This window comes from Octopus bimaculoides, chromosome 2 (genome assembly GCF_046866305.1).
Source record: "Octopus bimaculoides isolate indiv1 chromosome 2, ASM4686630v1, whole genome shotgun sequence".
NCBI classification, from domain to species: Eukaryota; Metazoa; Mollusca; class Cephalopoda; order Octopoda; family Octopodidae; genus Octopus; species Octopus bimaculoides.
The window spans coordinates 17116602-17144101 of NC_142929.1; the positions used below are offsets into that span (position 1 = coordinate 17116602).

Consider the following 27500-nt stretch of genomic DNA (forward strand, 5'->3'; position numbering starts at 1 on the left):
ACTGACTCTGTTTAACATAAACTAGACACTTGTTGCGCAAAAAAATTAACACTTGTACAAATACATTCACGAATGTCGCTAGATATGTCAACACAATATTTTAGATAATGGTAATTATAAGTGGCTAAAACCGAAAACTACATTCAAATATTGAACACAGATGTAGAAGAATGTATTTTAGCTTTCATTCACAAATTATTTTTGCTAATATTCGGTTTAATATTTCTTCTAATCATGCCAAAGAATAGGAAGTGAAGTTCACAACAAACTAATTATTTTATAGTATTTTAATGGTTTTATTTTCAATGTGTGTAGTGAACTTTAGCATATGTAATTCGTCTTAATACAATATCTGAACGTATCTTCCTATTGTAAATAGTATATATTTTAACTAATGCATTTGATAACAAAATGATAGCTATTTAATATCTGTAACGACATCAATAAAACCAACATTTACATTATATATAATCAACATTCACTGAAATAAAGCATTATTTTGTTTATCAAAAATTCTATTATTGTTTAGTGTGAGGTCAAGGATTTGTGGGTCTTGTGTTTTTATTATTACTAGCAAATCTACCCATCTACGATGGAGGCATAAAATGAGGGAGGGAAGTCAAAACAGCAGTATGTATTGAGAAATGTGTGAATGGACTTGATAGATTACTGGGTGATGTCTTAGAAGAATCCCATTATTGATGGTGATACAGCATTCTATTGCAGCCATATAACATGTGTTTGCGACTAAGTGACATGTGATGACGATTCACTCCGGAACAAAAATCACAATGAAAGTATATCTCAAAGCAAACTCTTACACTGCTGTCCCATTGAATTACAAATAACGCTCATCTTTTATGCTCCGGTGACGCTACAGCTTCCAAGAGTACAACTGTATTCGTCTTTGCTTATATAAAATGACTAAACTGTGGGTGTTAAGTCCCTATGAAGGGGTTTTCTAACTTCTAAGAAGATGAAATTTTAGAAATATTACTTCATTTGTAATATCTATGGTTAAAATTTCATCAACAGCAAAAATATATGAATTTTCATGGGGGTTATGTCCCTTATGCATAGAATATAATTTGCAAATTTCATAAAGATCCACTCAGTACTTTTGACCTAGTTTTGGATCATAAAAAATGACTAAAATTTGGGAGTTAAGGCCCCCATTTGGGGGTCTTAAAATCCTCATGAGAAGTGGAAAGTTTGAGAATACTTCTTGATGTGTGTCAATTATCCATGGTTGAAATTTCATCAACATCGAAAATTTGTGAATTTTAATGGGGGTTCTGCCCCCTTTAAATCATCTCAAATTCAAACCAAACATACTGCATTATACCCGTCCTTATGCATTGGATCTAAGTTCCAAATATCATAAGCATCCATTCAGTAATTTTGTCAATGAAATTGTATGAAACACACAGCATTACCCTTGTCCCTAGGTTTGGATTTTGTGTTCCAAATTTCATTAGGATCGGTGTAGTAGTTTTCGAATGTATAAGTAACACACGAACACACATAAAGACATTGACTTTTATATAATAGATATGAATATCCACATATACATACATGTATATGTGTGTGTGTGTGTATTATATATATATATATATATACATACTATATATATATATATATACACACACACATAAAGATAGATTGATAGATACAATTCAGTGGGCAAACAAAAATATGAGACACTGCCTAGTGGTTTTTTTTTTTTAATTTTGATAAGCCTGGTACTTATTTTATCAGTTTCTTCTTGTGAAATCAGTAAGTTATGAGGATGTAAATAAACGAACAGCAGTTGTGAAGTAGTGATGAGGGAGAAATACAGAGACAAAGATACACACATACACTGACATATATACATATATATATATATATATATATATATATATATATATATATATATATATATATATATATATATATATATATACGATTAATTTCTTTCAGTTTCTGTCTAGAAAATCCACTCACAAGGCTTTAGTTGGTCTGAGGCTATAGCAGAAGGCACATGCCAAGTCACCACACAGTGGGACTGAACCCAGGATCATGTGTTTTGGAACCAGGTTTCTAACCACACAGCCACACCTGCACCTTGTGTGTGTGTGTGTGTGTGTGTGTGTGTGTGTGTGTGTGTGTGTGTGTGTGTGTGTGTGTGTGTGTACACAAATGAAGTAATATTTCTAAAATGTCATCTTCTTAGAAGTTAGAAAGACCCCTTCATGGGGACTTAACACCCACAATTTAGTCATTTTATATAAGCAAAGACGAATACAGTTGTACTCTTGGAAGCTGTAGCGTCACCGGAGCATAAAAGATGAGTGTTATTTGTAATTCAATGGTATTCATAGGTATTCCAGTAATCATAGGTATTCCATTTCATTAGAGAAAATATAACAGAAAAGTCAAATTCTTCAATTGCATGTAACACGCGCAACGCCGGCTATCTCTGCTAGTTTTTAATAAAAATGTGAAAGTTCAAAAATCAATATACACGAAATAATCATACTTTCTGATGTTTTAATGCTACAACCTTCCTGCCGACCGTCTTTGTAATCCCGAAAAATATGGTAATCATTGATCCAGCCGTCTGGCCGTGAAGAGGGAACAGACAAAGAGTCGGACAGACGGACATGTGATGACGATTCACTCCCGAACTGAAATAGGCTCCCAGCCTCAGTAACATGAATGATTATGTGAACCTCTCTTAAAGAAAGCTAGAGCTTTCTTCGACCACAACATAACGATGAGAAATAAAACCCTCTAAATCCTCGCAAATCTAAACCCTCTAAATTCACGAACTATACGAGAGGGGCGGGGGGCGGGATGCAGAGTTAATACTCGTCGCTGGAATTTTAACAAAACAAAAATCATAGGTTATTTATTAATACAAAACTCAATATCCATTAAATAATCATAATTTTTCAAACTTTTTTTCGCTAAAAGCATTCCTGATTATCTCCTTCGTAACCCCGAAAAACCTTGTGACCATTGGTCCAGCCGTTTGATCGCGAATAGTGAACAGACAAATTGACATAACGCCCATTATAAGATTATTATTATTATTTTACGTTTGACTTTTGTTTTGCATTTGTACAAGTTGGATCCAAGTCTCACCCAGAGACCTCAAGAGACAACAAGTTAGGAGTTCTATTATTATTATTATTATTATTATTATTATTATTATTATTATTATTGGAAATGCAACTCCTTGTTCAAATTGAACAAGGTAGCATAAATGCCACACCCGACGCAATAAACCTGCCGGATGGCAGCAGGATACACGTTGCTGTAGAGGGGCGCATACCAAAGTGCTACCTCTGCAGCAGCGAAAAACACCTAAAGAAAGACTGCCCCATCTACAAGCAAAGAGTGGAGGCAGACGAAAAAAGAAAATTCCTGCAGCAATAACAACAACAACAACAACCAAAAGCCTCCACACCACCAACACCATCACCACCAACACCATCACCACCAACACCATCACCACCAACACCATCACCACCAACACCATCACCACCAACACCATCACCACCAACACCATCAGCACCAACACCATCACCACCAACACCACGAAAAGCGACACCACCATCTCCAGCCATCACCAAACCAACACCAACACCAACACCAAGAAACTCCACACCAAAGAAGAAAACAACAGAACCAACAACAACAGAACCAGCAACAACAACAATAGAAATTGCAAAAGAATTTTCGCCAGACCCTAAGGACATTCCCTTTCCAGATCAGATCAGCTCGGATTGTGCGAGCACTGATAGTGAGAAAGGGAAGTGGCACACTGTACCACCAACAAAAAAACTAAGAAGAAAGACAAAAGAAACAATTGACAAAGAGGGGAGGCGCGAAAAAGGTGAGCTTCCCAACCTCATCAGCAACAACAACACACACTCACAACAAATAGCAACACTTTCTCCACCGCAAACACCAACACTCCGACACACCACAAACGTAACAGCTATGAACACCAAAAATGAACATCTATTAAACTTTTTTAAAAACAGTACAAATGCAAATATCTCAAACTTCAGTATACCCTTATACAACGCACCACCAGCACACATATTCACACTAAAGATAAGCGAAGAAAACTACAATAAAATAAAATAAAAGTTTCCGAATAATGTTGGGTCGCTAGGGAGAAGTTTCTCCCAAAAACTTTATCGAAATTTAGTGGAAACACCCACACGGAAACATAGGGGAGCCACCCCACCAGAAAACAGTAAGTAGAGCTTTTTCTCCTCTAATACTTTCCTTTTTAAAAAAAAAAAACATGGTAATTCTCAGAATTGGAAGTATAAATGTGAGAGGCCTCGGGTTGCCTTGGAAACAAGGTCGCCTGTTGAACGACCTGAAGTCTTACAGTGTAGATGTAGCAGTCATTAGCGCAACCAGGCTCTCCGACCCGCAGGAACTCGCAGCCCTTTTTGGCGGATACGAGATTTTTCTACCACACCCACGCTCACACCCACTCCGAACCAAATCAATCAAGGAGTCTACTCCCCCAGTTGACACGGAAAAGCAGGTTTCTCCTGAATGCTCTTCCTCCCAAACCAACATCAACTGCAATGACCTGGAAAAAGAAGAGCTGAACAATCAATGGATCACAGTGATAATAAGAGGTAGGCGAAAGAGGAGGAAAGTACACATCCCTACTCCAATCAATCAACAACTTATTCTGAAATCACAACTGCAACACAATTCACAACCACTTCAACAAAAACAACTAGAACAAGATCAGTTATTTAAAAACACAGCAACATCATCAACAACAGCTTGAAATCAGAGAAACACAGAAACAACCAATTATAGAACTTCAAAATTATTCATCAGACTGTAGACAAAATGTGTCCATCAATTTCATTGTTGTGAACAAGTGTAACAGTGAATAGAAGGATTTTGTAAGTTAAAATAAAGACAAAATAGAGACAGCAGGAAAGGAATTTGAGGATTTCATCCTCAAAACCCCCAGGGACAGAACTTTCATTAAAACGTCGTCAGACGTTTATAAAACTTTAATAGAAAAATTTCCAGGTAGTGTGGGGATTCTAAAAAAATCTGTTTATAAAACACTGTTGGAAGGGCCTTTAAAAGAATTTTACCAGTGAAACCCGGAACTTCCGGGCTTCTCGAAAATCAAGTTGACTAACCTCCTCATTTTCTTTCTCCGATTAGTATGGCTGTGTTGAGAATGTGGTGTGTGAATGTATGTGGTCTGGGATCAGCTTGGAAGCAATGTCACTTGCTGAATGATCTCAGGTCAATTGATTTGGATGTGGCTGCCATCAGTGAAACAAGGATCTCCGGAAAACACGCTCTAGCATCCATTTTCGAGGACTACGAGATATTCTCGTCTTGTGGTCTATCGGCAGCGGGTAATGGTATAGTAATGCTACTCCGGAGATCCTTAGATCTTCAAGTACGAGCTTTCTTCCTGGAGCCGGATGGTAGGGTGGTGGTCCTGGACGTGAATGGCAGCGAAGGTGGCGCCTTTAGACTGGTGGAGGTTTATGCCCCAACAGGGGCTGCAAGGCCAGAATTCTTCAGGCGTCTAGAAACATTCTTGGGAACGTCTCGCACATTAGTATTAGTGGTAGACTGAAATAATATTTTCGACGCACGAAAGGACTGTGTCGGTTTAGTACATAGTAGAAGGGGGTGTAAAAACCTCGAAAACCTACTCAGGACTTGCGAGCTTTCTGACAGGTACCGACTGCATTTCCCTGATGTGTCAATGATGGACATGGAGCAATCACAGCGGGTCATCCACATCGTAATTAGATAGAGTATCTGTTAGGTTAGAGGATAGAGATAGCATAGATTGTCCACGATTTAAATTGTTCGGCAACACAGATTACAAATTTGTGATATGTTCAGTCGATTTAGATAGGAGTCGTAGACAAGTACCCGGTTACTGGAAGTTGAATGTGTACTTACCGACTCGCAAAGATTACAGGGACCGGATTAGAGAATTAGTTAAGCGCAGGTGTGCAGGGGTGGCTATCGTCAACAATCGGTGGTAGATCACTCTGAAGAGAGTGATTAGAGTAGAATCGATAGTGTCTAGCAAAGGACAAAATTTTGTATTTTAGAAGTTATTTCGTGTTAAAGTTGTCGTATTTGGGTAATTTTAACCAATCAATGATGTTTATTCAGCTGAAGAAAGTTACTGCTGTTTGCGAAAGTAATGGAAGAGCAGCAAGTTCCGGGTCATCTGTTTTGGACGCTGCGTACATATATGTACGTAAATACACAGACACATGTATACGTATATACACACACACACACACCAATACATACACACACGTCCATCACACACACGCACACACACACACATTCATGCTAAAGCTAAAACCCCGAATGGAAGCAAGGAAAAGGAGAGGATTTAATGAATTCATATGCAGTGGTAGGGGGCTGGTAGGTTTAAATAATCTGTCGTTCAGAACACACCACCACTCTTTCCGTTCTCCCTCTCTCTCTCTCTCTCTCTCTCTCTCTCTCTCTCTCTCTCTCTCTCACTCTACGATTTGTTACGTTAAAAAATTAGGCGCAATCACTGAACGAGTTAACTGAAAACGATTAAAACGTATATTTGTGTGTTTGCATGCGTGTATGTATGTATATGTGTGTGCATGTATGTGTGCATGTATACATGTATGTATGTGTGTGTGTGAGAAAACGTGAGAATCTGTATAGTTGCTTGACCTGCTGGAAATAACAGCCAAATTTCTCTCAATGTCACAGGCTAACATTATATAAACGAGAGGACACAGGATAAGATGGGAAAATATCCACGCGCGCGCGCGCGCATGTATTCCCTATCAAAGAACTTTCTGTTTTCCTCACCCACCTTTCTTATCTTTTATACTTTTCTCCCACCTCTCTCTCTCTCTATCTCTCTCTCTCTCTCTCTCTCTCTCTCTCTCTCTCTCACTTTCATGACCCGATGACCCGGAACTTGTTCTTCCATTACTTTCGCAAACAGCAGTAACTTACTTCAGCTGAATACACGTCATTGATTGGTTAAAATTACCCAAATACGACAACTTTAACACGAAATAACTTCTAAAATACAAAATTTTGTCAAAAACGTTAAGAGTTAACTGTTTTCTACGTGACACATTCAACCAGTATCCGAAGTTTCAAACTTTTTAGTTAAAAAAGATTAATTTAAAAATCTGTTAGTGAGATTGAATAGATTCCGTGACCGATGTGTTAGCGGCGAGAATGGCCCTTGACCATTTTTTTTAGGTGAAACACGAAGGGTGCGTTATCAGAGCTATGGCCCCTGCGTTAAAACACGAAGGAACTAACGCCGTCCGATGGGCCCTAACGGTAGAGACGTGACGTGAAACAAAACCACGATCAAGTCTTTTACGGATCAGAACGGACGCGTGCTACTCGGTTCTGAGCAGATGTGTGCGGCTTTCCAACAGCACTTTGCGCGACTATTTGGGGAGGGTGATTGGTCGACGACAGTAGCGAACTTTACTTCGTATCTAGACGGTCTACCATGGCTCTCGCAGACGGACGCGAGATTCTGCGAAAAGCCGATTACAACCTCTGAAATACAGGAGGCGATGAGCGATTGTACAAGTCACAAATCGCCCGGTTTGATGGTCTGCCCAAAGAATTTTTTGTTTTCATGCCAGATTTGTTTGTCCGCCTCATGGCAAATGTTTAAAGTAACTGACGACAAAATGGGAGAATTTCTAGTGCTGTTTGCCGGGGTGTAGTAACACTGCTGAAAAAGGACGCCGACAATGATAGGGAATTTTCGGTCCATGAATCTGTTAAACACAGAGTTTAAGATCTTGACCAAAGTGTTAGCGAAAAGGTTGGCGCATGTCGTTGATAGTCTGGTTGAGGATGCACAAACGTGCGCAATCCACAACCTCCACCTTATGCGATACATCGTAGAGAAGGCTGGGACTAAAGCTAGCTTCGGTGGGGTCCTGATCAATTTAGATCAGTCGAAAGCTTTCGATAGGGTAGACCACCGCTACTTGGAAGCCATCCTTAAATTAGCCGGTTTCGGACCCGTATTCAGAGGCTGGATTGCTGCAATGCACAGTGGCACCTGCTCGGTAGTCAAAGTAAATGGCCACCTATCGGAACCGTTTAGTATCGCACGTTCGGTCCGTCAGGGCAGCCCGCTGTCACCCCATCTGTATGCGCTGGCTCTCGAGCCACTGCTGCTGAAGTTGGAACAGTTAAGAGGCTTCCCTATCGAAATTGGACTCGAGAGGGCAGTGTCTGTATACGGAGACGACGTCACCGTCATGGTGTCGGATACCTCCGAAGTGGAGACAGTTGGCTCCATTCTAGAAGAATATGAGTCGGTTGCAGAGGCTAAAATCAATGCGGACAAGATGGTGGGATTGCGACTGGGCACCGGGAGAGGCAGATCGATGTCGTCGGATGCTGGACTGAAGGACCAGCTAAACTGCTCGGAGACTGGTTTGGTCCCGACCTCCAGATGGATAAGATTTGGGAAGAAGTGATGAACAAGATGACCTCTCTTACCCAGAAATGGGTAGAGAGGAAGTTGTCCCTGAAAGGTCGGGAAGTGGCGGCAAATACCTATATCGCTTCCGTCAGTATTTATAGTCTGGCCGTCGTACCTTGCTCTAGTTACTGTTTGATTAGATTGGAGCGTATCCTGTTTATTTTCTTGTGGAATGGACAGGTTCCAATGGTTAGGCGGTCGGTCTGTTGCCAACTTCCTTTGTGTGGTGGCTTAGCCATGCTTTTAATGCGCAAATATGCACTCAGGTTGCGCTACTTGCTGCGAATTCTAGAAGGTGAACATGTGTGGTCTCCGTTTGTGAGACACGCCTTTCCGCAGTTCGTCTCCTTGACGGAGCTTCAGTCCTGGGTAAAGGATAGGCTGAGACTGGGCGCCTGACACTTAGAATGCCGCCAGACGCTCACTGTCCTCTACAAGTCGGGCAACAGGATCGGTGGATGTTCCACTTTAGATATTTACAGAAGATTAGTAGCGGAGAAGTGCGACGACGTCCTCGGAGAGACCCTAGGCGTCGACTAAGACGAACTGACAAGTCAATTCCGAAGGACTGTCCGGTCGGGGACTGTTATAGATAATTTCCAGATGTCTTTAGTCTAGCAGAACTACCAGGGGCGCTACCAGTTCGAGATAAACTCTACAGGCACGGATGTGCTGTCAGACGGGCTTGTCTGAAGTGCCTACAGAGTGACGTAACCGTTTTTGTGTTGATAACAACTAATTATCGAAACACCCACGATTAATCAATAAATAAACTGTCACATACATACACACATATCACAAAAACACACACAAAATTCCCATAAAACCAAGCACACACCACAATAAAACACACACACCCCAATAACACACACACACCACAATAACACACACACACAGACACAGACACACACACCACAATAACACACAGACACAGACCCCCCCCCCCCACAATAATACACATACACACAACATACACACACTCACTCACAAACATTCTCATAAACTCAAAATCACACAACATAGACCCACGCACCACAAATTCAGGAACATATATTATAAGAAAGTGACTCTAAAGTGAAGTTTTACTAAGAACATAGGTACAAACTGTTAACACATAGTTGTTTTCCCTCTTTGACTTCCAAAAAGATTCTTTTCCATATTTGATAATAAGGATGCATCGAAGCTGATTGTATTTTAAATGAATTACTGTAACAAAAATATTAAACGTTGTCTAAAATATACTTCTGTGTCTTTTCCAAGTTTTTTAACCCTTTTTTTCAACTTATAGGACGTCACCAAATGTATAAACAACATGAAATACGAAAACAAGCGAGTTAAATACGCAAACAACGAGAGAAAAAATATGGAAAACAGGACAAGTAAACACAGAGAACGAGACTTCATCAGTTGTTGGGTGCCTATCTACACCTCATTTCGAGCATTCACCGACAATGCTCGAAATGAGGAGTAGATTGACAGCCGACAACTGATGAAGAGTCATTCTCAGTGTTTACGTCTCCTGTTTTCCATTTTTCCTTTCGTTGTTTGCGAATTTAACTCGTTTGTTTTCGTATTTCAAGTTGTGTACACAGTTGGTGACGTCCTGTACCGATATATGCATATATATATATATATATATATATAAGGTTTTTAAACTTTTAAATTTTCATATTCAAAAGAGACAGAGACTCTGTCTCTTTTGAATATGAAAATTTAAAAGTTTAAAAACCTTATGATATAAATATAAACTGTGAGAATGACCCTTAAGGAATCTAATTAATGATCTCCTAAGGTAAATTCTTATGCTATATTGGTAACGGTTGCTACATCCTCTGGGAAAATGATTATATATATATATATATATATATTATTTATATTATTATTTAATTGAACGCCACGCGTTCATTTCCAAGTGTATATATATATATATATATATATATATATATATATATATATATATCTTACAGAGATGTACTTGCTTAGCAAGTGACTTGATCTGAGATTGTGTGCTGAAAGAAAAACAATTGCAGCGTGGAAGGTGTTTATAAGCTATTTAAAAACACACAAAAGTCGTGAGATTCACTTCAATATTTAATTTTAATTTGTCAAAATAATTTCGTTACTTTGAAACTATGACCTGTTCACTGTCAAAATTTGGAAGTCAGAATGTTGGATGATTATATATATATTTTTTATTTACATTTTATTTATATTTTTAACGCTTTGTTGGGTTTTTTTTCGTCTTTCTTCTCCCTTCCTTGGCAAATGTCACAAAAAAAATTCTATATATAAAGGTCAAGAAATCTAACTTTAGACCACTTTTTGATAAATCCGATAACGGAAAAAAGCACTAAAAAAGGTAAATGAAATATAAATATATATATATATATATATATATATATATATATATATATATATATATATATATATATATATATATATATATATATATATATACATATATATATATACACACATATATATATATATATATATATATATATATATATATATATATATATATATATATATATATATATATATATATATATATATATATATATATATATATATATATATATATATATATATATATATATATATATATATATATATATATATATATATATATATATATATATATATATATATATATATATATATATATATATATATATATATATATATATATATAGGCGCAGGAGTGGCTGTGTGGTAAGTAGCTTGCTTACCAACCACATGGTTCCGGGTTCATTCCCACTGCGTGGTACCTTGGGCAAGAGTCTTCTATTATAGCCTCGGGCCGACCAAAGCCTTGTGAGTGGATTTGGTAAACGGAAACTGAAAGAAGCCTGTCGTATATATGTATATTTGTGTGTGTGTGTGTGTGTGTGTGTGTGTGTGTGTGTGTCTGTGTGTGTGTGTATGTATGTGTGTATGTGAAAGTCCCCCCCCCCCCCAACATCGCTTGACAACCGATGCTGGTGTGTTTACGTCCCCGTAACTTAGCGGTTCGGCAAAAAGAGCCCGATAGAATAAGTATTAGGTTTACAAAGAATAAGTCCTGGGGTCGATTTTCTCGACTAAAGGCGGTGATCCAGATATATAGATATATTGTTATTTCTAAATCTCTCAAAGAAAGACATTCATTGACAGTTCTTTAAAGTAAAGGCTGTTTGCCAACATAATGTGGCTGTCCTTGGTGGGACGATGTTACTGTTGTTTTAACCCCAGGAAACATCAGCTGGCTATACGACACAATATCTGTGTCCTTATATTTTCGAACTGGGAGCTCAAGACTCCCATCTTTGGGCTAAAACTACAGTAAAATTTTTACATACATACACATACACATCGTCTGTGTGTGTGTGTGTGTGTGTGTGTGTGTGTGTGTGTGTGTGTGTATGTATGTACGTATGTATCTATATATGTATTTGTGTTTGGCCCCTCACCATCACTTGACAACCGATGTTGGTGTGTTTACGTCCCCCTCACTTAGCAAGAGAGACGATAGAATAGTCCTGGCATCGATTTCTTCAATTAAAAACTCCTTAAGGTGGTGCTCCAGCATGGCCAAAGTCAAATGACTGAATCAAGTAATAGAATATTAAAAAACCGAATAAAAGAATAAATAAAAATAAAAAAGTTAAAAAAAGACAATCGAACGGACTAGAGTAATGGTTCCATATGGTCCTTGGGGTCGGGGGTCCTTACAATTTTGTTGTTAAACTGATTGTGTTTCTATAATACATAAAATATTCTTTTATTTTTTTACTTGTTTCAGTCAATTGACTGCGGCCATGTTGGAGCACCGCTTTGAAGGGTTTTTAGTTGAATAAATCATCCCCGGGACTTTTTTTTTTCTTTGAAGCTTAGTCCTAACTTTAACGATTTCTTTTGCCGAACCGCTAGCTTACGGGGACGCCGGTTGTATGGGGGACAGCTGCAAAGACGCACGCACGCACACATACAAATACACATACATGTATGTATGTATGTATGTATGTACGTACGTATGTATGCATGTATGTATGTATGTATGTATGTATGTATATGTGTGCGTGTGTCTGTGTCTGTATACGACGGGCTTCATTCAGTTTCCGTCTGCCAAATCCAGTCGCAAGGTTTTGATCCATCCTAGGCTATATTAGACGATACTTGTCCAAGCTGCCACGCAGTGGGACTGAACCCGGGACCATATGGTTATGAAGTAAACTTCTTATCACGCGGCCACGCCTGTGCCTCTGAACATTTTTTTAAAATACAATCCCTAAAAAAAAAAAATATAGAAGAAATATTTTGACATCGAATGCCGGAGGACCGTTCCCCTGGATGAAACAGGAATCAAAGAAGTCCATAGATGAAAAACGGTTGAGAACCACTGGACTACAGTAACAAAAGGAGAACGAAAGTCACGATTGAGAAAAAATATGAAGGAAAAGATACTATGAGTTGCGTCCGTCCCTTGTAACGTCGAATTCATGACCAGCTATATTTCAACAGCTCTTATTCTGTTCACCTTTGTTGTCTTTCTTTTCTTTTTCATTTTTTTTCTTTCTTTTTTTACTTTTTGAGAATTTTAAATTAAGTGTTTTTCTCGGAGGAATTTCCAAAAAGTGAAACACAAAGACTTAAAATAGGGGAGAGAGTAAATTTTAAATCGTTTTTGTATTTGGTTTCCCAGATTGTTGATAGGAATCCGTGTGTTGAAACAGATTGTGTTGCATCTAGAGAGAGTTAGATACAATATTATTAACCAAGTTAATGAAACAATCGATTGGTTAGTTGGATATTTAACTAATTGACTAATAATAAAGGAGTGGAATTGAACCATTGCGTGTGTTAATATTGGCATCATGATTTTCCCTAGACACAACAAGAAGAGTAAATTTTAAATTTTTGAAAACTGTTTTTACAAAAGATTGGAATCTCCGTTGTTGTATTCGTGGCAAACCGCATACATACATACATACATACATACATACATACATACATACATACGTACATACATACATACATACATACATACATACATACATACATACATACATACGTACATATACACACACACATACATACATACATACATACATACATACATACATACATACATACATACGTACATATACACACACACACATACATACATACATACATACATACATACATACATACATACATACATACGAACATACAGGCCCTGGGGTATATAACGTACTGCCTAAATACCAATCTTGAGAAATTAGGCTTCTCAAAACCAGAAAGGCGAAAGCTAATTCGAAAACTACAGATTCAAGCCATCACTGGAACTGTAAAAATCTGTAAAACTTTCCAGAAGTTTAGCATTTAAATATATATGAGCATGTCTTGATATGCAACTATATGCATGAGAATACAAACATAAAACATACAAATCTGCAAATACATACATACATACATACATACACACACATACACACACACACACACACATACACACATACACACATACACACACATACACACACACACACATATCACAACTAAAAAAATTATTTATCCACCAATGCGTTGTTGAGCACTCATTCATACGTTCTACTTTCACGTGTATATATATATATAGTTTAAAAAAAACAACATACAGGGTGTCCACAAAGTCTGGGTGCATGGAGTAAATATAATCATAGCGTAAACAATTAAATATAAGAAATAATAATTTCTTAAAGTATGTGTTAATCCTCATGTACCCAGACATTGTGGTCACCCTGTATATCAGAAATATGCACACTCTAAAGAATAGAGTAGTAATTGTTACAACAAAATTTTATATCTTGGACATAGAGTTACCCAAGGCTTCGCATTCACAAAGCCAAAGCCGTGTATAGCTCGTCAGACTCTATATAACGACAAAGCTTTAAAATTTCTACGTTCCAGACGTGAGGAAACGCTCAGAAATCTGGAAATACATCTTAACAAATAAAAAAAATTAATGAGGACAGGTTATCTCCCCTGAACCAGAGGAAAAGAAATAATTCTTATAAGCCCGAAAAGGCCTAACCAGCAAACGGGGTTTTCTTTTTCTTTTTTTTTTTTCTTTTTTTGCTTTTTGAGAATTTTAAATTAAGTGTTTTTCTCGGAGGAATTTCCAAAAAGTGAAACACGAAGACTTAAAATAGGGGTGAGAGTAAATGTTAAATAGTTTTTGTATTTGGTTTGCCAGATTGTTGATAGGAATCAGTGTGTTGAAACAAATTGTGTTGCATCTAGAGAGAGTTAGATACAATATTATTAACCAAGTTAATGAAACGATCGATTGGTTAGTTTGATATTTAACTAATTGACTAATAATAAAGGAGTGGAATTGAACCATTGCGTGTGTTAATATTGGCATCATGATTTTCCCTAGACACAACAAGAAGAGTAAATTTTAAATTTTTGAAAACTGTTTTTACAAAAGATTGGAATCTCCGTTGTTGTATTCGTGGCAAACCGCATACATATATACATACATACATACATACATACATACAGACATACTTACACATACACACACACACACATACATACATACATACATACATACATACATACATACATACATACGTACATACGTACATACATACATACACACACACACATACATACATACATACATACATACATACATACATACATACATACATACATATATACATACATACATACATACATACATACATACAGCTTACTTGACAGAAACTTAGGAACCTTGTTAATAGGATTCTTGTTAAAGAATAATAAATTTGTACTCTAGCAGAAGTATTGAGCAATCCTTCAGTCTAATGTGAAATTCTTTAACTCATAATACAAAAACAAACACAAACAGACACACACTCACACACACAAATACATACACACACTCACACACACACATACATACATACATACATACATACATACATACATACATACATACTAAGTACTTTTATATATGAAAATATGTAGTCCATGTGGTTTTTATTACGCACGCTAACCACGGGTGAGAAATTATTTCTAAATTTTCCACTCTTATAATTTTCACAGTAAAATGATATACGTTATTGCATAATTATTGCGACTTTTTTTTCAATAAATTTTATTCAACAAAAACAATAACATTTAACAAAAACATCGTTAAATGACTATTCCGACCGGCTGCCAAGCAAATGGGAAGATGGTGAATATGCTAAGGAATAATCATGCTTTTGTTAAATGTTGTTATTGTTTTTGTGGAATAAAATTTATTGAAAAAAGCTGCAATAATTATGCACCGACCTAATATATATATGCATATATACACAAACACACACACACACACATACACACACACACACATACACACATACACACATACACACACATACACACACACACACATATCACAACTAAAAAAATTATTTATCCACCAATGTTAAATCGTTTTTGTATTTGGTTTGCCAGATTGTTGATAGGAATCAGTGTGTTGAAACAAATTGTGTTGCATCTAGAGAGAGTTAGATACAATATTATTAACCAAGTTAATGAAACGATCGATTGGTTAGTTTGATATTTAACTAATTGACTAATAATAAAGGAGTGGAATTGAACCATTGCGTGTGTTAATATTGGCATCATGATTTTCCCTAGACACAACAAGAAGAGTAAATTTTAAATTTTTGAAAACTGTTTTTACAAAAGATTGGAATCTCCGTTGTTGTATTCGTGGCAAACCGCATACATATATACATACATACATACATACATACATACATACATACATACATACATACATACATACATACATATATACATACATACATACATACATACATACATACATACAGGCCCTGGGGTATATAACGTACTGCCTAAATACCAATCTTGAGAAATTAGGCTACTCAAAACCAGAAAGGAGAAAGCTAATTCGAAAACTACAGATTCAAGCCATCACTGGAACTGTAAAAATCTGTGAAACTTTCCAGAAGTTTAGCATTTAAATATATATGAGCATGTCTTGATATGCAACTATATGCATGAGAATACAAACATAAAACATACAAATCTGCAAATACATACATACATACATACATACATACATGCATACATACATACATACATACATACATACATACATACAGCTTACTTGACAGAAACTTAGGAACCTTGTTAATAGGATTCTTGTTAAAGAATAATAAATTTGTACTCTAGCAGAAGTATTGAGCAATCCTTCAGTCTAATGTGAAATTCTTTTACTCATAATACAAAAACAAACACAAACAGACACACACTCACACACACAAATACATACACACACTCACACACACACACACATACACACATACATACATACATACATACATACATACATACAAAGTACTTTTATATATGAAAATATGTAGTCCATGTGGTTTTTATTACGCACGCTAACCACGGGTGTGAAATTATTTCTAAATTTTCCACTCTTATAATTTTCACAGTAAAATGATATACATTATTGCATAATTATTGCGACTTTTTTTTCAATAAATTTTATTCAACAAAAACAATAACATTTAACAAAAACATCCTTAAATGACTATTCCGACCGGCTGCCAAGCAAATGGGAAGATGGTGAATATGCTCCGGAATAATCATGCTTTTGTTAAATGTTGTTATTGTTTTTGTGGAATAAAATTTATTGAAAAAAGCTGCAATAATTATGCACCGACCTAATATATATATGCATATATACACAAACACACACACACACACATACACACACACACACACACACACACACACACACACACACACATATCACAACTAAAAAAATTATTTATCCACCAATGCGTTGTTGAGCACTCATTCATGCGTTCTACTTTCACGTGTATATATATAGTTTTAAAAAAACAACATACAGGGTGTCCATAAAGTCTGGGTACATGGAGTAAATATTATCTTAGCGTAAACAATTAAATATAAGAAATAATAATTTCTTAAAGTATGCGTTAATCCTCATGTACCCAGACATTGTGGTCACCCTGTATATCAGAAATATGCACACTCTAAAGAATAGAGTAGTAATTGTTACAACAAAATTTTATATCTTGGACATAGAGTTACCCAAGACTTCGCATTCACAAAGCCAAAGCCGTGTATAGCTCGTCAGACTCTATATAACGACAAAGCTTTAAAATTTCTACGTTGCAGACGTGAGGAAACGCTCAGAAATCTGGAAATACATCTTAACAAATAAAAAAAATTAATGAGGACAGGTTATCTCCCCTGAACCAGAGGAAAAGAAATAATTCTTATAGGCCCGAAAAGGCCTAACCAGCAAACGGGGTTTTCTTTTTCTTTTTTTTTTTTCTTTTTTTGCTTTTTGAGAATTTTAAATTAAGTGTTTTTCTCGGAGGAATTTCCAAAAAGTGAAACACGAAGACTTAAAATAGGGGTGAGAGTAAATTTTAAATCGTTTTTGTATTTGGTTTGCCAGATTGTTGATAGGAATCAGTGTGTTGAAACAAATTGTGTTGCATCTAGAGAGAGTTAGATACAATATTATTAACCAAGTTAATGAAACGATCGATTGGTTAGTTGGATATTTAACTAATTGACTAATAATAAAGGAGTGGAATTGAACCATTGCGTGTGTTAATATTGGCATCATGATTTTCCCTAGACACAACAAGAAGAGTAAATTTTAAATTTTTGAAAACTGTTTTTACAAAAGATTGGAATCTCTGTTGTTGTATTCGTGGCAAACCGCATACATACATACATACATACATACATAAATACATTACATACATACAGACATACATACACATACACACACACACATACATACATACATACATACATACATACGTACATACATACATACATACACACACACACACATACATACATACATACATACATACATACATACATACATACATACATACATACATACAGGCCCTGGGGGTATATAACATACTGCCTAAATACCAATCTTGAGAAATTAGGCTTCTCAAAACCAGAGGGGAGAAAGCTAATTCGAAAACTACAGATTCAAGCCATCACTGGAACTGTAAAAATCTGTAAAACTTTCCAGAAGTTTAGCATTTAAATATATATGAGCATGTCTTGATATGCAACTATATGCATGAGAATACAAACATAAAACATACAAATCTGCAAATACATACATACATACATACATACATACATACATACATACATACATACAGCTTACTTGACAGAAACTTAGGAACCTTGTTAATAGGATTCTTGTTAAAGAATAATAAATTTGTACTCTACCAGAAGTATTGAGCAATCCTTCAGTCTAATGTGAAATTCTTTTACTCATAATACAAAAACAAACACAAACAGACACACACTCACACACACAAATACATACACACACTCACACACACACATACATACATACATACATACATACATACATACATACATACATACATACATACATACATACATACATACAAAGTATTTATTCAACAAAAACAATAACATTTAACAAAAACATCCTTAAATGACTATTCCGACCGGCTGCCAAGCAAATGGGAAGATGGTGAATATGCTCCGGAATAATCATTTAAAGATGCTTTTGTTAAATGTTGTTATTGTTTTTGTGGAATAAAATTTATTGAAAAAAGCTGCAATAATTATGCACCGACCTAATATATATATGCATGTATACACAAACACACACACACACACATACACACACACACACATACACACACACACACATATCACAACTAAAAAAATTATTTATCCACCAATGCGTTGTTGAGCACTCATTCATACGTTCTACTTTCACGTGTATATATATAGTTTAAAACAAAACAACATACAGGGTGTCCATAAAGTCTGGGTACATGGAGTAAATATTATCTTAGCGTAAACAATTAAATATAAGAAATAATAAATTCTTAAAGTATGCGTTAATCCTCATGTACCCAGACATTGTGGTCACCCTGTATATCAGAAATATGCACACTCTAAAGAATAGAGTAGTAATTGTTACAACAAAATTGTATATCTTGGACATAGAGTTACCCAAGACTTCGCATTCACAAAGCCAAAGCCGTGTATAGCTCGTCAGACTCTATATAACGACAAAGTTTTAAAATTTCTACGTTGCAGACGTGAGGAAACGCTCAGAAATCTGGAAATACATCTTAACAAATAAAAAAAAATTAATGAGGACAGGTTATCTCCCCTGAACCAGAGGAAAAGAAATAATTCTTATAGGCCCGAAGAGGCCTAACCAGCAAACGGGGTGATCCAATTTTCCCGGAAGTAGCGCTTGAAGTGGACATTTAGAAAACACTTCTTTACGACTATTTAACGCGCTAGGTTTCGTAGAGTCCTTAAGAATCTTGGCTTTCTCCTCGATGCAGATCTTGCAATGGTCACTACTATTAGTATACGGTATTTTAGTATACAGTATATTAGTATACAGTATATTAGTTTCCACCTGATATCACACGGGGGTCCTTGATCTTTGAGGTGCTACACATGGCGGGCCAGGGACGTGACAAACCGACTTTCTGGGACTCTGAAGGATGGCTGGTGGTTAAGAAAACGCCACTTGAAAGAAGTACTCGCAGATCCAATATATTTACAAACATGGGATGTGGCACTATTCGCACTCCTTATAACATATGGTGCCGGTCATCCCATCGGTGTCGAAGATAATTATTTGGTTATCATAATGGTACTGGGAATGGCGGATACCTCCCCCAAATCGCTGGTCTTGGATTGGTCATTATTTCGAGGTTCGGCGATTATACTGGCAGTAACACACGTTGTGGGCCTGGTCACTCTATTTGTGTCTATGGTTTCTTCATTATCTGTAGTGGAGGTACCAGGGTCTTCGGTGACGCTCTCTGTGATGCTGGTCTCGGACTGGTTATTATCTCTGTGCGTGGCAATTGTATTGGCGTGAGATCTGGTTAATCTGCTAATATTGCTCCTGGATGGTACATTACTGTTATTGCGGATAACAGGTCAAGGTATCACTGTAGTCTCATAGACGACCCTTCCAGCCTCTGATCGGCCTCTAACCCCAAATGCTTCCTGATCGACTCGGCCAAGTCTGAGATTGGCCAGGCAAATGAGTACATATTTAGGAAGATTAATGATGACATAAGAAGACACACTAGTCTCTCTCTATGGCACAGCACCAATGAGGTAACCTCACGATTTATTGCCTACCAGGGCAGAGGCAGGGCTAGATGTACACAGTTCGACATTGTCGACTTTTATCCATCTATTTCTAAAGAATCATTGTTGGAGGCACTTTCCTTTGCCAAGGGCTTCACAGATATTAGTAATAGTGATCTTAGAGTTATCATGCATGCCAGGAAGACGGTGCTTTTCGGCAAAGATTCGACTTGGGTCAAGCAATCTGACCCCGGGGACTCCTTTGATGTAGCTATGAGAGCATATGCCAGCGCCGATGTCTGTGATCTTATCCGACAGTACATCGTAGTAGACATCTTAAGGGAGAAGTTTCCCTCACTTCTCTTTGGCCTCTACAGAGGTGACGTCCTAGCCATCTCTAGAGGAGCCAACGGCCTACTCCTCTTGTATGTGTGCATTTTATAAGAAAAAAAACATGTAACAATTGAAGTAGAAAAAAGATCAATTTCATACACGAGCTTCTTTTGTTTATTATATTGCAATAATAAGTGAGTTGTGTGTGTTATGTTATATATCAATACCGTAACGGCAATTATATAATACACAAGGCTTTGGTCGGTACGGAGCTGTAATGAAAGAGAATTGCCCAGGGTGCCGGACAGTGGGACTGAACCCAAGGCGACATGGTCGGAAAGCAAGCTTCTCAACCACACAGCTACGCCTATAAAGGAGCGATACATTTTGGATAATATACTCCTTGATACAATATGCTTAACAAAAGGATGGAATATTTACGATGAGAAGACCTTTGATTATAATATTTACTCGAGCAACGCAACAACTAACAACGCTACACCATAGAGAGTGTTCCAGAATTAATTATTTGTTTCAATGAAATTGAACAAATTTTTTAAAAACTGACAGAATTTTATGTTTATTACCAAAACAAAGTTTAATAAATCTTACGTCAAACTTTTATTGAAAATGTTCAACATGTCTGTATCCCTGCATACTTCAAAACTCTCCTTAGCGTTGTGAAACACATTTTGAAGCATTTCAGGAGTTAGCTCCTGCACTGCTAACTGAATGTGCTCTTTAAGCTCAACTAAACGATTGCTCCATCTTGAAGATGGAGGTAAAGAAAATGATTGCTGCCAAATTGAAAAAAAAAAGCTGTCACGGACAAATAAGAAGAGTCCAACAGAGATGAAAATAAAATTATAAACGAAATGTAAAATTTATACACTTTTAACACATATTAAACATGATGAACATAAATAAAAGTGAATTTTTTAAAAATGCATCCGATTTCACTCAAATCATCTTTAATTCTGGGACAGCCTGTATTTACTCGACCGACTAAACGGGGTGGGGGGAACACAGGCTGGGACTAATTGCAGGTGGCAAGCGTAGCTTCCGGAAGTGGTCACGCGGTCAAACCCAAATGGCTGCGAGTCACAACAGCGGTTTTTTTTTTCTTTTTGTATGAACATTTTGCATTATATAATTAAGACATGGATGACATAGAAAGCAGACATGCTGCCGGACCATTCTGGAGAACGAATGAATGGGTTTGTTGTGCCTTTACCCAGCCGCGCACACACGCACATGTCTCGATGGCGCGCAGGATGGTAACCTGAAGAAACAACGGGGCGCCGACAAAAACTTTAATGTTTTCATTTCCTCTGCCAAATTAAACAAAAAGGTTTTCATGAAATATTATACGCTACTTATAATACATAAGTAGTATCACGATTTTGTCGTCGGAAAATAACCTAAACCAAAGATAAAACCCAGTACAGTATACTGAAATCTGATTAATCTGCATGGGGCGTGGGGCATAGTCGGCGTCGGAAATTTGTTTTAGTCAACAGCAATTCGAGGAGTTTGATTAATGTTTGCTGCAAATTTGGAGGAAAGCGACTGGATATTCTTCAAGCCTTAACGTTGCAAAAATGCTTTTAAAATGCGATTTATCTGTCCCTGGGCCCGCATTAGGCAAGAAGTTGAAATTGTTTGGGCCCATAACACTCCATGGACCCTATGTAATGCATGTGTAAAATTTCATTAAAATCTGTTGGGTGGATCTCAAGTTTTAACATCACTAACACACAGACAGACACACATCCTGTGTTATATATATATATATATATATATATATGAAAGAAGGTTTGAAAATGCACTTATTTTTTTTTTAAATATTTATTTACTTAACCGGTTTCACTTTTTTAGAAAAAGATTATCAAAAGTCTTTGAGAATAATAAAAAATGTTAAAAAACAGTTCGAGAATTAAAATGCATATATACATTCTTTGATGATAAAATATATTTAAAGTATAAAGCTTTGTATGAACTTTGTATTGTTACATACTGATTATCACACATTCTCTGATATTAAAATGAAAATGTTAAAAACAATGTATGAAAATACACATATGGAAAAATACATATACATATTCTTATACATATTCTTTGACAATACATATACATATTCTTATACATATTCTTTGACAATAAAGTTGAAGAGGAACTGACCTGGCTTTTTCCTCTTGTGTATATTGAGGGAATGTTTTACTGTCTTAAGAGACAGTATGACTGGCTAGCTGGGGTGGGAGGGAAGAAGAGTTAAAAAGGATTTTTTAATTTTATTTTTGGTTGGTCTGTGACAGTCTGTCATGGTTCACTGGTTTTGTGCACATCTCTATGTGTGTGTGTATATATGTGTGTTTGTGTCCGTGTGTGTGTGTGTGTGTGTGTGTGCCGTTTTTATTGGTCCCAGAGTTTATTGTGGAAAGTGTATATGAGTGTGTTTGAGTGTTTTTTGTGTCGGTGGGGATGTTAGGTGTGTGTACGTGAGAGTGTGCGTATATCTATTTTTCTGAGTGTGTATGTGTTGTTTTAATCGTCCTTGTGGTGTGTGTGTGTGAGAGAGAGCGCAACCGTATGTATGTGTGAGGGTGTGTACATATGTGTGCGTCTGTGTGTGTATGTATGTGTGCATCTGTGTGTGTGCGTGGGAGTGTTTTTTGTGAGTGTGGGAGTGTGTGTGTGTCTCTCTCTGTCCGAGTGAGTGTGTTGTTTTAAATACTCTTGTGGTGTGTGTGTGTGTGTAAACAACCGTATGTGTGTGTGATGGTTCATATGTATGTGTATGTCTGTATGTGTACGTATGTCTATTTGTGTTGTGTGTTGGTGGAGGTGTTATGTGTGTGTACGTGAGTTTGTGTGTGTCTCTAAGTATGTTTGTGTTTGAATTGTCATTGTGGTGCGTGTGTGTGTGAGAGAACAACTGTATGTGTGTGTGTGCATGAGGGTGCATGTGTGTGTGAGCATGTATGTGTGTGTTGCATTTATTAGGTGTCCTTGTACGTTGGGTTTATCCAGGTGATGTGTATGTGTGTGCATGTGTGTTCCGTGTATGTTGGTACTGGGTATGCGTTTGTATGTGTGTGTATGTTGGTACTGGGTATGCGTATGTATGTGTGTGTATGTTATATATATATATATATATATATATATATATATATATATCAGAGTTATTTTTTGTTACTCGAGCGAAAACATACTTTTGTCCAGCTGAATACATTACATGCTTTCCCAAAATGTCAATAAATAAAAAGATCACGTGTACGTTCAACTCTACTACATTGCCTATCAAAGAAACGATGTTCTCCGAGTTGTGATTTATTTATAGACGCAGCAAAGCCGAGTTTTACTGGATAATGTAGCCTTTGAATACGAAAGCTAGTTCTGTGTTAGTTGGTATCAGGGCTATTGTAGCTATAAAGGCTAGTTTTGTGTTAGTTGGTACCGAGGGTAGTGTAGGTGTGAAAGTATCTTCTCCTATAGAACAACCATTCAAAATAGTAGCCTGTATAACATGCCGAACTGTTGCTATTACACAGGATCTGCATTTAGCATGATGATGGCGCTTACATTTTACAAAAGTCCATCTGATGGATGCCTAGGAGGTTCCAAAGAACTTAAGAATTCAACAGGACAGTTGACTGCCTCTGCAGGATTACGAACTGAATCTATAGGTATATAAGTCTGTGTAGTTTCTGAACTGCGATCCAATGAATTATTGTTTATGCTGTTGATAGTGATATTTTTTGGTGCAAGCATTGCTCTTTCACATTAGTACTTATGGTTTTAATTGAAATAATTACCGTTGTATCTAGACAATTTTATCCAGGAGCACCCTATCCTCTTCAAGTCCATAAAAATCATAGAGCAAAAACCGACTCTCGTTTTCTTAGGGTCATCTTTTGGGTGTCTCCTCAAACAAGATGACTTCGAGCAAGCTATTAACTCTTCTGCTTCAGTATGGACCTCAGGACTGTCCTTCACACGCCCTACAGTCCAAACCTTGCACTCTGTGACGTTTGGTTGTTCCCTAAGCTGAAGGAGAACCTAAAAGGCAAACGTTTTGAAGGCATTGAGATGTGACAAAGGGACTAGACACTTTCACTTTGGAGAACTTGTATGGGGCCTTCACATAAATGGCTGGAGTGATACAGGTGAGTTGAAGACAGAAGATATTATTTTGAAGTAGACTAAAATGTTATACTTGTTTGAAATTAGTAAATGTCTCTCCTGAAAATTCTAGAGCCCTCTGGCAAGCACTTTGCATATAAGAATGATTGTGTGCATTTATATGTATATATATCTGTAGTGAAACTACCTCCCGCCATTAGATACAAACTACTATCGCCATTACATACAATCTTCTCATTTAAATATAAATAAATGCGAGCGTAGTAGAGAACCCATTCCTTGTCATCACGTGACTGATTATTATTCGAATCGGCAACTTCTTCGAGCCGTTCCCGCCAGAACGCAAACTGACCAATCACAGCCCCTAATAAGGTCACGTGATAGAGTATCAAACTGAAGCCATCGGGAGCCAATAGTTTGTTATAAATAGCTTTAACTCATACCCCACAAATTTGTCTCGGTCCAGTTTCTCTTTGAGAACTGTTCCGTGTACCACACGACAGCAGCAGCAGTTCCAGCGACCACTTCAACAGCTTCGTCCAGCCAACGATGACCACCGCCGTCGCCATATCAGCAACACGTTTCTACGACTACTATCCAGCATCATCGTCATGACCAACACGATTACTACCAAGCAGCCTCAACACGACTTACTATGTACACCAAACCAAACCTCCGCGGCACATCTCTCTCTTCGATTCTGTTAGGTGACTCAGCTTCACCACGATAAATAAACAGACAAGAGTTCTCAGCCAGCGACGAACATCTGTATAACAAGAATCACGGCCCGGCATCGATGCCACGACATCACAACAAGTGATCAGCTATGCCACACTGAGCCCCCTCACTTTCACATACAGAACTTTTCCTATAGTGTACTAAAGAACTGGTATAATTGCTCACGTGTTATTGACTCTCTTTCTATCTGCTGTAAACACTCATACACACATGTATCACTCACATACACACTTTTCTTTGTATGACGGCCTGTCTTTGATTATGTTCTTATATGTCGCATTCACACTCTCACACAGACATACATCTTTAACGCTACAATAAATATATCTGTTATTCATCTAATACGGTTGTGGTCTTTCATTACTGGTCATCTATGTTATCGTCGCATAACATATCATGTATATCATTATTGATATATATTGTGTGTTCGACCGTGTGACACGTTTAAATAAAAGGAGTCCTCTGTTTTTCCATTCGTCACCATTTCTCCTTTTTGAGTTCGCACGGTCGTCCCTTACATATATATATATATATATATATATATATATATATATATATATATATATATATATATATATATATATATATATATATATATATATATATATATATCCATGCGTGTAATTGTGTATTTGTATATATATCACCTACCCAAAATTACGCCGCTTTACTCGTGTCCTTATACTGCCACTCCTTTTATCACTTGTAGTATATTAAATAGACACTGTATTTGTATAACTATTTGTTTTTGTTTGATGCTACGAGAGATTAAAACTTCCTTTCCAGTGACTACAATTTGGTATTGTTTGAGTCATCGACTAGAACTTATTTCTGAGACGGTTACAAATGGATTCAATGGTGTCACCAGACTAATAAAAGTCTCAGCTTCAAATATTTTCAGTTAAAGCATTGTATTGAAATAATATAAATAAACTGTGGCATTTGGCTCACAATAGGTTTACTGAAGAATCAAATCGACTAAAGCAGTATGGTGGCGTTTATTCATCTATTCAGTAGTTTCCTCAACTCTCAACATAAGTTTTCTGGCGTTGAATACAGATTGAAAACAAAGCTTGACTTAACTATTGTATGGACTATTATGAAAAAGCAGTACAAGAAGGATGGTTATGTTTCATAAAGGCTGACAAAAATCTTTAGGCATAGAATGAATTCGTTTATATAATAGGAAAACAGGAGGATTCACATGAATTAATGAGTTTAGTAGTACAAAATGATCCTATTAAATGCATGAGGTTTGATGGAAACGAAAAGTGTAAACCATTCGCTCAACGAGAAAACTTCATTGATAAAATAATTGATAAAATAAAAGTAAGATTATGAAGTGAAAAATAAACAGCGTTTAAGAATGAATAATTTAGATTCTGATTTTAATAAAACTAAACTTGGAAAATTATTAGATGTTTTGAAGCCCACTTCATGGAATATTGAAGAGGCCAAAGTCCCTCAAAGTCTTAAAGAAGTAAAATGGAACGAATTAAATAAGATCTAAAATTTAAAAGAGATTTAAATAATTTTCTTGACTCAGCAGAAAGCTGCAGTCATATGAGAACAGCAAAACAAATTATGAAGGCATTTGCCTTAAGTTTTGTTG

At 36.7% G+C, this 27500-nt stretch overlaps 1 protein-coding gene across 3 annotated transcripts in view; it reads right to left on the reverse strand.

Annotated features, from left to right (window-relative positions):
* LOC149136880 (uncharacterized) overlaps positions 1–27500 on the reverse strand; it is a 153754-nt gene that overhangs the window by 30792 nt on the left and 95462 nt on the right. The window contains exon 1 of one of the 3 annotated variants that reach the window (XR_016238267.1): positions 23189–26353. The exons of the other annotated variants lie outside the window; for them this stretch is intronic. The gene's annotated coding sequence lies outside the window, so the exon portion shown is untranslated. Of the gene's footprint in view, positions 1–23188; positions 26354–27500 lie in introns of those variants that run through there. 3 annotated transcript variants of the gene reach the window in all.